The 13647-nt window shown below is 37.7% G+C and overlaps 1 protein-coding gene across 1 annotated transcript in view; it reads left to right on the forward strand.

The window, feature by feature from the left end:
• The window catches only part of LOC126485348 (transcription initiation factor TFIID subunit 2), a 114263-nt gene that overhangs the window by 75094 nt on the left and 25522 nt on the right, over nt 1-13647 (forward strand). The window lies entirely within an intron of this gene.

Genomic DNA, 13647 nt, shown 5'->3' on the forward strand with positions numbered 1-13647 from the left:
TTCGATTGCTACCACAAGACCCATGCAAGTGCAGGAGAGCTTCTCCCATAGCATAATACTGCTCCCACCAGCCTGTGTCCATGGCATGCTGCACATTTTGAGCTGCCATTCACTTCGATGATGGCATTTTTCAAGACAACCATCTACCTAGTGTTGCAAAAATGTGATTCATCTAAAGAGCCGACACATTTACATTGATCAACTGTCAAATCCTAATGGTCCGGTGCCCACTGCGGTTGTAATTGATTACGTCATTGGGACAACATGCGAACATGTACGGGTGGTGTACTGCGAAGCTCTATTTTCAATAATGTATGATAAACAGTGTGTTCTGAAACTCTTGTGCTTGCACGAGCATTGTGCTCTTTTTGCAGAGATGCCACAATCACCATCTATCGTACTTTGCAGAACAGACAAGCCTCTGAATCACACATTCTGTGAAGAGTCATAGATGTCCACTTATTTAGCGCCTAGTGGTAGTTCCACTGCCCTTCTGTCTCTCTCCATTTGTGAGATACTTGTTCACAGGCTTTGTGTAATAATTATCTATCCTTTGTCAAAGTCAATTTTGTCAATGGATGTCCCATTTGCAGCCTTCGTTTGGATGATCACCCGTTCATGTCTGATCCACTTATGTACTTTTGTTACTGTGTCAGGTGCCCACAATGCCACCAGGTGGGCTGTGGCCGTAATGTTCTGCCTGTGTCTGTATATGTGCGGATGGATATGTGTGTGTTAATGAGTGTATACCTGTCCTTTTTTCCCCCTAAGGTAAGTCTTTCCGCTCCTGGGATTGGAATGACTCCTTACCCTCTCCCTTAAAACCCACATCCTTTCGTCTTTCCCTATCCTTCCCTCTCTCCTGATGAAGCAACCTTGGGTTGCGAAAGCTTGAAATTTGTGTGTGTGTTTGTGTGTTTTTTATTTTGTCTACCTAGCAGCGCTTTCTCGTTTGGTAAGTCACAGCATCTTTGTTTTTTATATATATTTTTTCCCACGTGGAATGTTTCCCTCTATTATATACATTAGGTACTGTGGTAGAAATGACAGACAAAAATTATATGATTTAGTGAAAGTGCAGAATAGCAACAGTTATATTCAGATGTGGTATGTATTAATAGTACTTAATATGAAATTAAGTTAAGAATGTTGTAACAATGACAGATTATGAAGGTGGGCAATGGTTGGGCTACTGCACAAATTTTTCCAACTTTCACCAACATGTAGACCTAATGATTTCAACTCTAGCTTGTAAAAATTTAATTGGCACTTTTGTCCCCCTTTCTCTAATCGGTACTTTTTGGTAGAAGCCGGCCGGTGTGGCCGAGCAGTTCTAGGTGCTTCAGTCTGGAACCACGCGACCACTACGGTCGCAGGTTCGAATCCTGCCTCTGACATGGATCTGTGTGATGTTCTTAGGTTAGTTAGGTTTAAGTAGTTCTAAGTTCTAGGGGACTGATGACCTCAGATGTTCCAAGTCCCATAGTGCTCAGAGCCATTTGAACCATTTTTTGTAGAAATCAGAAGTCGTCATGCATTATCGATCAACTGAATAATTAGAACAGGATTAATTTAATTTCATCCTCATTACTACAGATAACCACCACATTTGAATGTGAATGTATCTGTAATGCCCTTTCACGAAACATTGTTACTTTCTTGCCTTCCATGCTACATCAGAAATTGAGTTTTTTGCCTTTTGATAAACACTTGTTTTCATCACCATAAAATGTGCAGTATCTGAGAATTGGCCAATTTAATGAAAAAATTTCTAGTTGAAAAGTTATAGTACATTAAAATGTGTTTTCAGAAAGTCAGAGAAAGCACTGAAAAACTTAATTATTTAGTAAATATCACCATTATCAGTTGTATGGAAATTGCATGGTTTGTGACTGTCAAATTTTTGCTTTACATTCAATTTTTTTCCCAGTATTCACTCTTGCTGCTTCAATTATTTATCACTACAATCACTCTCTGGATTTTGTTGCTCTGTTATTGAAAACGTATTCTTTCTGCCAGGTCTCTTATTAACCACTGCCAAATACGGCAGTGGAGGAGGCATCAGCATCTCACCATTGTTCAGTTATGTTTATCAGTAAAAGTCAGCTTGATGTGTGAATGTTTAATTCTGGTGAAAGTGTTGTGGTCGGTCTGTACATGACACAGCAAAGGAAAAAAGGCAAACCAACATTTATTGAGAGGATTAAGGTGGGAAAGGATAGTAAATATCTTGTTTTGGTGTACTGCACCACTGTTGTTGTTCATGAGAAGTGCAGGAAATCTTATTTGAAGAATTGTTATACCATAATGAATACAGTTGAAAATAAATACTACATTTATTGATTGTCAGTTCAAAGATCTTGCCTTGAAACAGCTTATTTTGTGGCGAACATGTGTCACAAGATTATACAAAGAACAAGATGAAAAACTGATTTAAAAAAAAAATGACAGTATTATTGAAAGGATAGATTACTGCTCAGCATATAGAGGAGATGTTGAGTTGCAGACAGACACAACAAAAAGGCTGCTATACATTAACCTTTTGCGCAAAAGGCCTCCTTCTAAGGTAGAAAACAATCACACACACACACACACACACACACACACACACACACACACATTCATAGAGCCACAACTTACACACACATGACCACTGTTTCTGGCCACTAAGGCCACTGTGTGTGTGATGCATGTTCTCACTGGAATAAGTGAAATAGAGATTAGACCAAGAGTTTCAAACTGTTTGTGGTGACCCCCAGGGGCATCATAGCCTTACATAGGGCCGTCGTCGTGGTTTCATAAAAATAATAATTTTCATTTATTTACTTTCTGAGTAAAGGAACAACATGTGAGCTAGTAGTGATATCTAGTGGGCCGGTAAGTAAATAAGTGTTGTTACTATGGCAGTGTCGTAGATGGCAGTCGAACCTTTTTAATTCAATAACAATCAGTTGGAAATAAGTACAAAACGTGATGTTTTAAATGTATCAGGCTGTTCAAAAGATATGAATAGATGAAAATGCAGAAAGTGTGACAACAGTTAGTTTACAATATAGCAATGCCCATGCTGTTAAGAAGAATGATGCAATCTTCCTTCAGACATGTGTATGAGTACAGGTTGTGACACAGGAAAGATATGTGAAAGTTTGGACCTGATCGTTAGTTGGGCATGGATAGCTAATGCAGTTTAGATGACCGCTTATGTTAAGTGGGAAACCTGGGTTTGAGTCTGAGTACTGCACAAATTTTCATTGTTGTCATTCCCTTATACAGCTGATGATTGTATGTACTCACAGTTGCAAATAACTTCATAATGGTTGTAGTCACCACGGTACCTGTGTCTTTGGATAGGCGTGCATGACCACAGGAATGCTGCATCGGTCTTCTTAACAGCAAGGGCTGATACTGGGCAACGACTTTTAATTAAAATATCCTCCCCTGTACAGGAATAACATAGTATGTGCACAATTGCAGGTTGAGATGCAAGAACAACAACATATGGAAGTTTGGGTCTGGCCATAAGTCATGCATAAATAGCCAGTGCAGTTAAGGCAACTGTTCATTTAAAGCAGAAAACTTGGATTTGAATCCTGGTCTGGCACAAATTTTCATTGTTGTCATTCCCTTAAAAAGCTGATGATTGTACAAATTTGCAACTGTGAATACATTTTCTGTACAGTTACTTTAATTTCGGTTTTATATATACTACTGTTGGAAATGAAGAACGACCACGGTGTTTTGTTTGTTTTAAAGTCCTAAGCACTGTAAGCACGCTTCCTAATAAAACAAAATGTTTGGAGCATATTGAGGTAGTCTTGCAAAAAAACCATAAGAATACTTTTCTCATTAGTTAAAATAAATGACTGAGTAAAAAACAAACTATAATTTTTACAAAGGCTCTTCTTTCATCTTATTAAGTTGCCTGCTGTGTACCAAAAAGCAAGAAATGTTACACCATAGCTGAAGACCTCTTTTTACCAACTGCTCTGGACATGGTGTTTTATGATAGGTTAGTCAGCTGTCATGCTACTGGGAAGTGTGCCTTTGTGACAATTAGTCATTGAATACTTGATATGGCTGATGACATTAATTATTAGTTAATTGAAAAACTCAAAGGTAAAGATTATTTCACTGCTTGGTTGGCTGAAGCTATAGACAATCACCTTGATGCACAACTATTTGTTACTAGCTGTTTTACATGGCAACAAATGTAATGAAGGTCTTCCTTCCTGCAGGAAAATGATTCTTGGAACAAAAGCAACAGATCTTTTTGAAATACTGCATTCCTTTATGGAAAAAAACAACATTAATTGGGAATATTGTATAGTTGTGTGTACTGACTGGAGTCATTGTATGGCACATTGTTGCACCAGGTGGCAATCTCTGATCTGTAAATAGGCTCCTCATCCTATTTAGACATTCTGTTTTGTTCAGCGAGAAGCACTGGCATCAAAAGGCATAAGCCTTGTGTCAAACTTGATTAAAATTCAGCCACTTCAAAGACAATATGTTTTCAACACGTGTTAATATGTGGGCTGTGAACACATTTCATCAGGTTACACAGTAGGCTAATTCTCACTGGCCGTCATGTGAGAACATCTTGAAAAGGGTATATGAACTTAGAAAACTGTATTCTTATCTTGTTCAAGAGAAACATTTGATATCCAAGAAATTAATAGGCAGTGATCTTGTCCTGAAGCTGTCACATCTTTGTGGCATCATTTAAAAATACAGTGCGTAAAACGTACCACTTCAAGGTAAGAGACCAAAATTTCTGCAACGGCCAGATAATATTTCAGTCTTCAGAAAGAAATTGCTATTCTGGAAGAAAAATGTGAAGAACACCTATGTTCCACGTAAGTGTGCAATAACTACCCGCAGGAAACAGTTGGCGACGCTAACAGTGGAGGCTATATGAAGCATATCAGTGGGATACAATAATGCAGAAATGGAATGGTTTATCTGATGTCCAAAAGTTCATGATCATTGGCCTTTGGCCCAAGGGTGGAAGCATTTCCAAAATGGCTAATTTTCTAAACTGTTCGCACGCTGCTGTGATTTAAGTATATGCAGGGCAAAATGGCGATATCCTAAACCGGCATTGGGGCAACTGTGGTGCACCATAGATCATAGATAAGGGTGAACAACAGCTGTGGAGATATGTGAAGGCGAATAGACGTGCAGATGTTGAGCGACGTGGAGGATGAAATTTAGGACAAAGAAGAAGAACTCCAAACACAAAAGGACTTGGCATGGTGAGAAGTAGAAAATGCAATGAGAAACTTGAAAGAAAGGAAGGGATCTGGTTTGGATGAGCTGAGTGTAGAGATGGTGAGAGCAGCAGCAGAGAGGGGGATGCAGTGGTTCTATTGAGTGATGAAAATTGTGTGGAAAGAGAGGACATCTTCAATATACTGGAAGAAAGGAATGATTGACCTGATCTTCAAAAAAGAGAATAGAAAAGAATGCAAAAACTGTCAGGGAATCACATTGGTGAGCCATTTTGCAAAGATATTTGAGAAAGTTGTGGAAACACAAATTCAAATTCATACAAAAAGAGGGAAGGATGAGAGAGCAACAACGTGGGTACAGAGCAGGGAGCTCTGCAGTAGATCTAGTCTTCTCTGTAAGACAGCTACAGGAACACCAGTACGAATATGGAATAGATCTACTGACGGCTTCCTAGATATTTTAAAAGCATATGATAGTTCTACAGATCGGAGCGTGGGCTGTCAGATCCCTTAATCGGGTGGTTAGGTTAGATAATTTAAAAAGGGAAATGGGTAGATGTAGTGGGAATTAGTGAAGTTTGGTGGCAGGAGGAACAAGACCTCTGATAAGAAAAATAAAAGGTTATAAATACAAAATTAAATAGTGGTAATGCAGGAGTAGGTTAAATAATGAATAAAAAAAATAGGAGTGCAGGTAAGCTTCTACAAACCGCATAGTGAAGGCATTATTGTGGCCAAGATAGACACAAAGCCCACACCTACCACAGTAGTACAAGTTCATATGTCAACCAGCTCTGCAGATGATTAAGAGATTAATGAAATGTGTGATGAGATAAAAGAAATTATTCAGATAGTGAAGGGAGATGAAAATTTAATTGTCATGGTTGACGTAGTAGGTGAATGTGGAAAGGGGGTAAGGAATGAAAGAGGAAGCCGCCTGATAGAATTTTGCACAGAGCATAAATTAATCATAACTAACACTGGTTGCAAGAATCATGAAAGAAGGTTATGTACATGGAAGAGGCCTGGAGGTACTGGAAGGTTTCAGATAGATTATATAATGGTAAGACAGAGATTTAGGAACCCAGTTTTAAATTGTAAGACATTTCCAGGGGCAGATGTGGAACCTGACCACATTCTATTGGTTATGAACTGAAGATTAAAACTGAGGAAACTGCAAAAAGATGGGAATTTAAGGAGATGGGACCTGGGTAAACTGACAGAACCAGAGGTTGTAGAGAGTTTCAGGGAGAACATTAGGGAACGATTGACAAGAATTGGGGAAAGAAATATAGTAGAAGAAGAATGGGTAGCTTTGAGAGATGAAATAGTGGAGGCAGCAGAGGGTCAAGTAGGTTAAAAAGACAAGGGCTAGTAGGAATCCTTGGGTAACAGAAGATATATTGAATTTAATTGATGAAAGGAGAAAATATAAAAATGAAGTAAATGAAGCAGGCAAAAAGGAATACAAATGTCTCAAAAATGAAAATGAAAATGAAGATGATGATGATGATGATGATGATCTGTCACATACACTTACATCAGTTATCATATACAGCTTTCATGAGTTACAAAATGAATAAATCAGCAGTCCAGTACCATGTTCAGCATCCTAAGTGGCCAGAATCATACCTTAAACTGTCCTGCATTGACAACTAAGTTGTTGCTGGCTTTTGCTCCTCATGTCAGAAACTATCACTTCACTGTAAAATTGCACACTATGCTTTCACTTGATTACAACTACTTCAGAATCCAGTTCATCTTCTTCTATTGCTGTGATGCTCTCTTTTGCATCAGTGATATCAAGTGATGTCATGCAATGGTAAGACACAGGACCTGCATTTGGGAGGAAAGTGGCTCAAATCCTAATCTGCCCATCCAGATGAAGGTTTTCCGTAATTTCCGTAGACCTGTTGAGGTATGAACTGGGATGGTTTGTTTGAAAAGGACATGGATGATTTCCTTCCCCATCCACCCTCAATTCAAGTTAGTGTTCCGTCTCTAAATATCTAATCACCAACAGAATATTAAACCATAGTTCTCCTTTCACACTATTCTCTTATGCCCCTAGCCCATGCCTCTTCTCAGCAATCATTCACTGACCTTTTCATAAGTTTTATACATTTCCAGTAAGTCTCTTTGTGGCCTAAAAGCCTCTCTCATACTGACTGTTGGTAACCATGTAAAACTGCTGGTTGTAAAATCTCTTCTCTTGAAGGGTAATCTAAATATTTTTGGAATGTTCCCTTTCTACAAAATTTCTTAAATCTTGCTTTTTCCCTATGGTGGTTTGGGTCATTCAGCCATATGTTTGTACTTGGATTTGTTATTACTATGACCTATATGGTGTAGAAATGCGTACTCGCACTGTTGGCAACTACTCAACTCATCATCTATTTGTAAACTCTTAATTTACAACTTTGCCATCCCAATAGCTCAACATGAAATGATTCGTTTAAGTACTGGCTGTGGAATGAACTTTCTTGTGGACCTGTTTGTTGTAAACTTCAACAGTTACAAACATGGAGCCTTCTAACCAGGTAATAAGTTCCCAATTTATGGAGGAGGCTCACTGTTGACAGATTACAATATAAGCAAAGTCACTTCATAACTGTAAAATGTAATCTTTCATACCCAGATATACCACACTTCATAACTTCATGTGACACTTCAGAATGTTTCTGACAAATGTTAGTGTGTATCACCAAAACAGTCAAGAATACTTTAAATATCTGACAAAGATTTGCAGGCCATCAGGCAAAGGGGACTGAAAAACAGTACTGATGGGCGTTCAACAAGTTGATCACCTTGTACAGAGCACTACTGACCAGCCAAAGTTCACTTTTGAGGTCCAGGAGGACAAGTCATGGCAAAGTTTGGTGATGCTAAGGTGTTAGGTGGTGGCAGAGTATGGTGGCAGGTGTGAGGTTGGCTGAGGAAGGCTGCTTGCTTGGGGCAACTGCTTTGACCGCCCTCTTCAGCCAGCTATGAAACTTTTTTTTTTAGTTTGCCTTGTAGTCAGATGGTGTGGACAGCAGTAGCTTTTGTTTTTTACTGCCATATGTGGCAGAGCCATTGAGCTTACATAGTTAATTGTGCCAATATCCATGGATGTCAGATGTATAATATGTTTTTGCAAATCCGTTATTCTTCTGCCACAGCCTTCGTTTCTTTTAACTTGGTTTTCGTGGTATTGATCTACACCACCATTTTTTTAAACTCTTTGCAAACTTTCTCATTTTCATAAGACAGTTCAGAGGCTTCAGAACTAGCTATATCTACCTTTTTCAATGTTTCTCTATCTTCTCCACCATATTCTTCCATAATTGTGAGAGGTGTGTCTTTCTTAGCATCCCATCAATATTAAGCTACTTCCTTTATCACACAACCAGCTTTGAATACCATCCTTATAGAAATCTGCTGCCTGAGCATAAATTTTGATGCTTTAAATGTTCTGTAACAATTCCACAAAGCACTCTTCTTGACACTTATGAGCAGTGGGATGGTGTGGAAATGGGAGAGAGCTTTTAAAGATGGCCATATAAACGTACATGATGAGGAACGAAGTGGGTGACCTTCAGTCATTACTGATGATTTGGTGCAGAAAGTTGATGAAAAAGTGAGAGAGAACTGACACTTTATGATTTCAGTGTTGTGTGATGAGTTTCCTCAAGTGTCAGAAGTGTGCTTTTTGCAGTTGCTACAGAATGTTTAAATTACGGAAAGTTGTGTTTAGGCAGCAGATTTCTATGAGAATGGTATTACACGCTGGTTACACAATACAATGAGAGGCTTAATATTGGTGGGAATTATGTAGAAAAGTAAATTAAAACACAGGCTTTCATGTAAAAATAAAATTACTAAGTACAGTGTTTTATTTTTATTTCAAAACTGTACTTAAATGAATTACCTCTTAACTTTTTCTTCCCTACATGTCTTTGTTGAGTCTTCACAGAACTTCTGTTGTTCTGTCTTCACTTTCATTTCTTGAATTTCTGACCCATTTTCAGCTTGGATGTTATTGGTTTTCTGCTTTCTATCATTTTTGTTCTACCTTTAGAATTTTTCTAGGTGCTCTGTTCCACCTGTTCTTTCTTCTCTTCCTGACATGCCTTTTCCTGTTCATCCTGATCTTCATTTTCCCATTTTCATTCCTCTGCTTGTTGATCGTTCTCATGTTTTCATTCCTCTTTGATTTACTTTCACTTCTTTTATAGACATGGCCACCTTTTTCTCCTGTTCTTTCTGTCTCGTAAAACTATTGAGTATTGTAGCAATGCAGTGTGATTCTTTTTGAACTAATAATGCTTTCAAAAATCTAGTGATGTGTGCAACCATGAGTTTTCTGCAAATCATAATTCCTGTGAACTCCGATTCATTTCTACTTTATTGCCCTTATTTAAGTGTCTTGGTTACTATATGTATTAGTACTAATACTTGGCTGCTTTAAAGACAGTAGCTTCACAGAAATGTGTGTAATATTCTTTTGACCACAAGCAGTCTACAATAAAATTTCTGAAGTCCTGCACAATAGTGCACTTCAAATATATTGCTCGGACTTGTGACATTTTTGCAGGTCTTTGGCAATGATGCACTACTCTGATTTTTTTGGTGCTACTACCATGCAGTATCACATCCTGGTGTCTCTTTTTGTGCTCAAAAAACTGTTACCACTTCTTTAAGTCTACAGTGTCATTTGCCTAATGGGAAGACACATAGTAACTGGAAACAACTGTGAGAAGATTTTCAAATATATATATATATCTTTTGAACTTAAACTCTTACTCAGAATATTCATTCATCTTTTTTGTATCACAGAATTAATTTTATCGATTTTTTTTATTCTGATACAGTTATATCACACATGAACAAAACATCCACTTGAGACCCAGAGTACAGCTTCTTTTATGGTATATCAGCCACTGCCACAACAGTAGAAAGCTCCGAGCATATCTGTCCTAAAAATTCTGGACCTGTGAGGTCAATTGATGCTGTGCTTCAACTGTCTGGAAAGTCAGAAATCAGAATGAGTTACAAATGTAGCTTGTTAGGAACAAATTCTCCACCAAACAATGCAAACCACAGAAAAAACCAAATTAGCTGAACTGAAGTTGAAATAGAGCCTACATTTTTACATAGTGCAAATAATTAAGCTGTGTAATTATGAAGCAGAAGGTGTCCTGTGTGTGTGTGTGTGTGTGTGTGTGTGTGTGTGTGTGTGTAAAATGTAAATGTTGAGGAACAGCAGCTTTGGTCACATGTGAATGTGTAAATTGTGTACAACTGTTTTTACACTTTGCATTTTATGAGAGGAGACCACCCACACAAAGAAAAATTCCACTAAGGTTCCAGGTCCTCCTAACTTGAGCAGAGTAGTTAAGGAAAGGGTCTTTGTTAGGAAAGCTACTTATCATTTGAAGACTACTTTATAATCTTTGTACTAGCTGTCCTTCAGAAAACATCCACAGTGCATATTCTTCTGAAGTCTATGTTAATTGTGATCTTAGAATTGACTTCGTTTTCTTACTTTTTAAAAATTCTAGAACTTTAAAAATTTAAAATCTGATAACATTTTATTTGTGCTTATGCTTTTAAGGCATTATTTTAAAAACTTGCATACAGTAAACACATAGTAAGTTGTTATCCACTCCGCTTCACAATGGCCTTAGTACCCCCCCCCCCCCCTTTTTCCTCATTTCCTGTAACCCTCTCTTCCATAATCCATATATAAATAGCACACAGCAGAATTTTAATTTTAGTCTCACTTAACATGTGCTGATGTGATGGATTCATTCACAGTTTATAAGATTTTATAATGTTTCAGAATGCTTAACTGGAATTGTTATGTATCTTGACAAAGCTTTTAATGAATTAATCACATCTAAAGGTGGCAGTCAAGTGCTGAAAATGGTAATGTGAACATAGTAAATTTTAAGCTGTCTTGGGCATAGTAAATTATTATATAGATGTTTTAAAGCTCACGTACCTTGATCTGGCAACAAGTCAATTTTTTAAAAAATTCTCTCATGCATCACATTCCTCTTTCTTCACTGTACAGTGTGTTTCTAAATTCACATTTGCTCTTTGAGGTCTGTAATATGGACAAGTACATATTATTTTGAATACGAACTCTTGTCCTATAACATATGGTTTCCATCCTGCAGTAACAAAAGGGTAAAATAATGTATTCTACTCTCTCACATCTACTTTGTGATTCTGCAATATTAATTCATTGTGAATTTCTTAATTGTCACATATACAACCAGTTGATGTGATAACAATGCCCATTACTAAAGGACAGTCGAAGCAGACAGTATAACTGTGTGACATTTTATACTTGCTATTGTATCATTTACTGACTTTCAACATACTCTTCTACTGCTATACCTGGATGAGAATAACAAACTAAGTAAGACTAATTATATATGAGATAGATATCATAGCAACTTCCAGTCATAGACTGTACTGCATTCCTACTCTTATTCTGTTTACGGTTGATGTATGACTCTGCTTCCTCAGGTAGTGGTTAATGCAGTCAGTTGTAGACAACACTTGCAGCTGGGAAAGTAAATGTTGTGATTCATTTTCATTGTGTAATTCATTTCTTTGTCCAACATATTCATTATGCACAGCAGATTGTTGGAAGTTAACAGCAAAAGTGTGCAGAAAAATGTTGTGGTTATTACAAACACAAAAAGTGAACATAATAATGCATATTAACAGGAACCAATTGAAAATAATCGGTATGGAACTGTGTACCTATTGATGCCACAGCCTTCTTCTGTGTGTGAGTAATGAAGAAGCAACAGTATCATCTTTTTCCGTTCTCGACTGCTCCAGTATCAAACACTTTGTTATTCTAATTCAGCTGTACAATGGTCATTATAGTGGCATGCACATAACAAGGTGCATGGTGGGACTGCATGCAGTGGAAAGGAGCATTGTACCACGTGACACTACAGCCATTACTGCCATTCTGCTGCCTCTGCCTGTAGAATGTGCTTTGGGGTGTACAGAAAACATTTGGTGTTGATTTTCGAGTTAGTTTACGTATGATGAGAGTACTTAGCCACTGCAGTGTTCATTATGGGTGGTATAAAGCAAATACAAAAGTATTATATTAAAAAGCAGCAGCGATAGTTTTTCTGAGCATATAAATTGTACAAGGGGGAATCAGAAGCTGAAATAGCGACTCAGTCCAGCATTCACCGCTGTGTTGCTGGTTACCAGGGTAGCCAGTGGCTGGAGTGTGAAGCATGGGACAATGACAGAGAACACACTGGGAGTACTGTGAAGTATTCTTCATCTCTTTCTGTGCAGAGTGTATCATGCAGTCACTTTCTTCCATGCACACAACTTTAGAATGGGGCATTACTACCAAGTTAGCTTAATGGTTGTAATTGTAATGATTACCAAGTTTGAAATTATTGTTACTCTTTCATCCAAAAGAAGAGTGAGATAAATTACTTCATTTGTTCCTGTAGCATGGAAATGATCCTTTCCAGACATGAGTTTCCGTTCAATATGATGTATTCTCAGCCTCCAGTAGAAGCACTCAAAATGAGTAATGAGAATTAATGAGGGCATCTTGCATTCTTACTGTATTTCTTTTCAAACCATTCCCAATCACACATACCAACCATCCAAAGATTTTCTTTGATTTTTCATGTATTTTGTACATAACATGAGCAGCCTTTCGCTACAGCAGAGTGTACAAGCCAAGTCGTTCACATTTAATCTGTATGTGTAAATGGGTGTTAGAAAGCAAAAACTCAGAGAAAAAGATTAAGAATAAAAAATATTGTGTTATTACTTAATTTACATTGTTTATGACAAAGTACAGTTTTAAATTTATTTATATTGTAGCATGCACGTCTCATCTTACTTTCCATTGTTTCAACATTATTATTGGGTTTTATTTGCCTGTGAACTGCTTTGTGTGTTTGTAAAATATACTGATAAGCCAAAACATTATGACTGCTGCTCACTGCGACTTTGTATGCAGCCTGGTGGTGTTGCAGGCACGTGACACAATAACAAAAGTACGCAAGTGGAGCAGACACGGACAAGGGATCACCCTAGCAAAAGATATGGGCTGCAAATGGGGAAATCCATTGAGATAAGCAACTTTGACAAAGGGCAGATTATTATTATGCAGAGTTAGTGAATGAGTATCTTGAAAATGACAAATCTGGTCAAATGTTCACATACTAGCATTGTGAGTATTTATGGAAAGAGATAGAAGAACAGTGAAACTACCACTAGGTGCTAAATGCTTGGACATCCATGACTCTTCACAGAACATGGGTTTCAGATGCTTGTCTGCTCTGTAAAATAGGATAGATGATGATCTGTGGCATTTCTGCTGAAAGAGCACAATTCTAGTGCACACAACAAGTGTTTTGGAGCACGCCAT

This window comes from Schistocerca serialis, chromosome 1, assembly GCF_023864345.2.
Source record: "Schistocerca serialis cubense isolate TAMUIC-IGC-003099 chromosome 1, iqSchSeri2.2, whole genome shotgun sequence".
Classification (NCBI taxonomy): Eukaryota; Metazoa; Arthropoda; class Insecta; order Orthoptera; family Acrididae; genus Schistocerca; species Schistocerca serialis.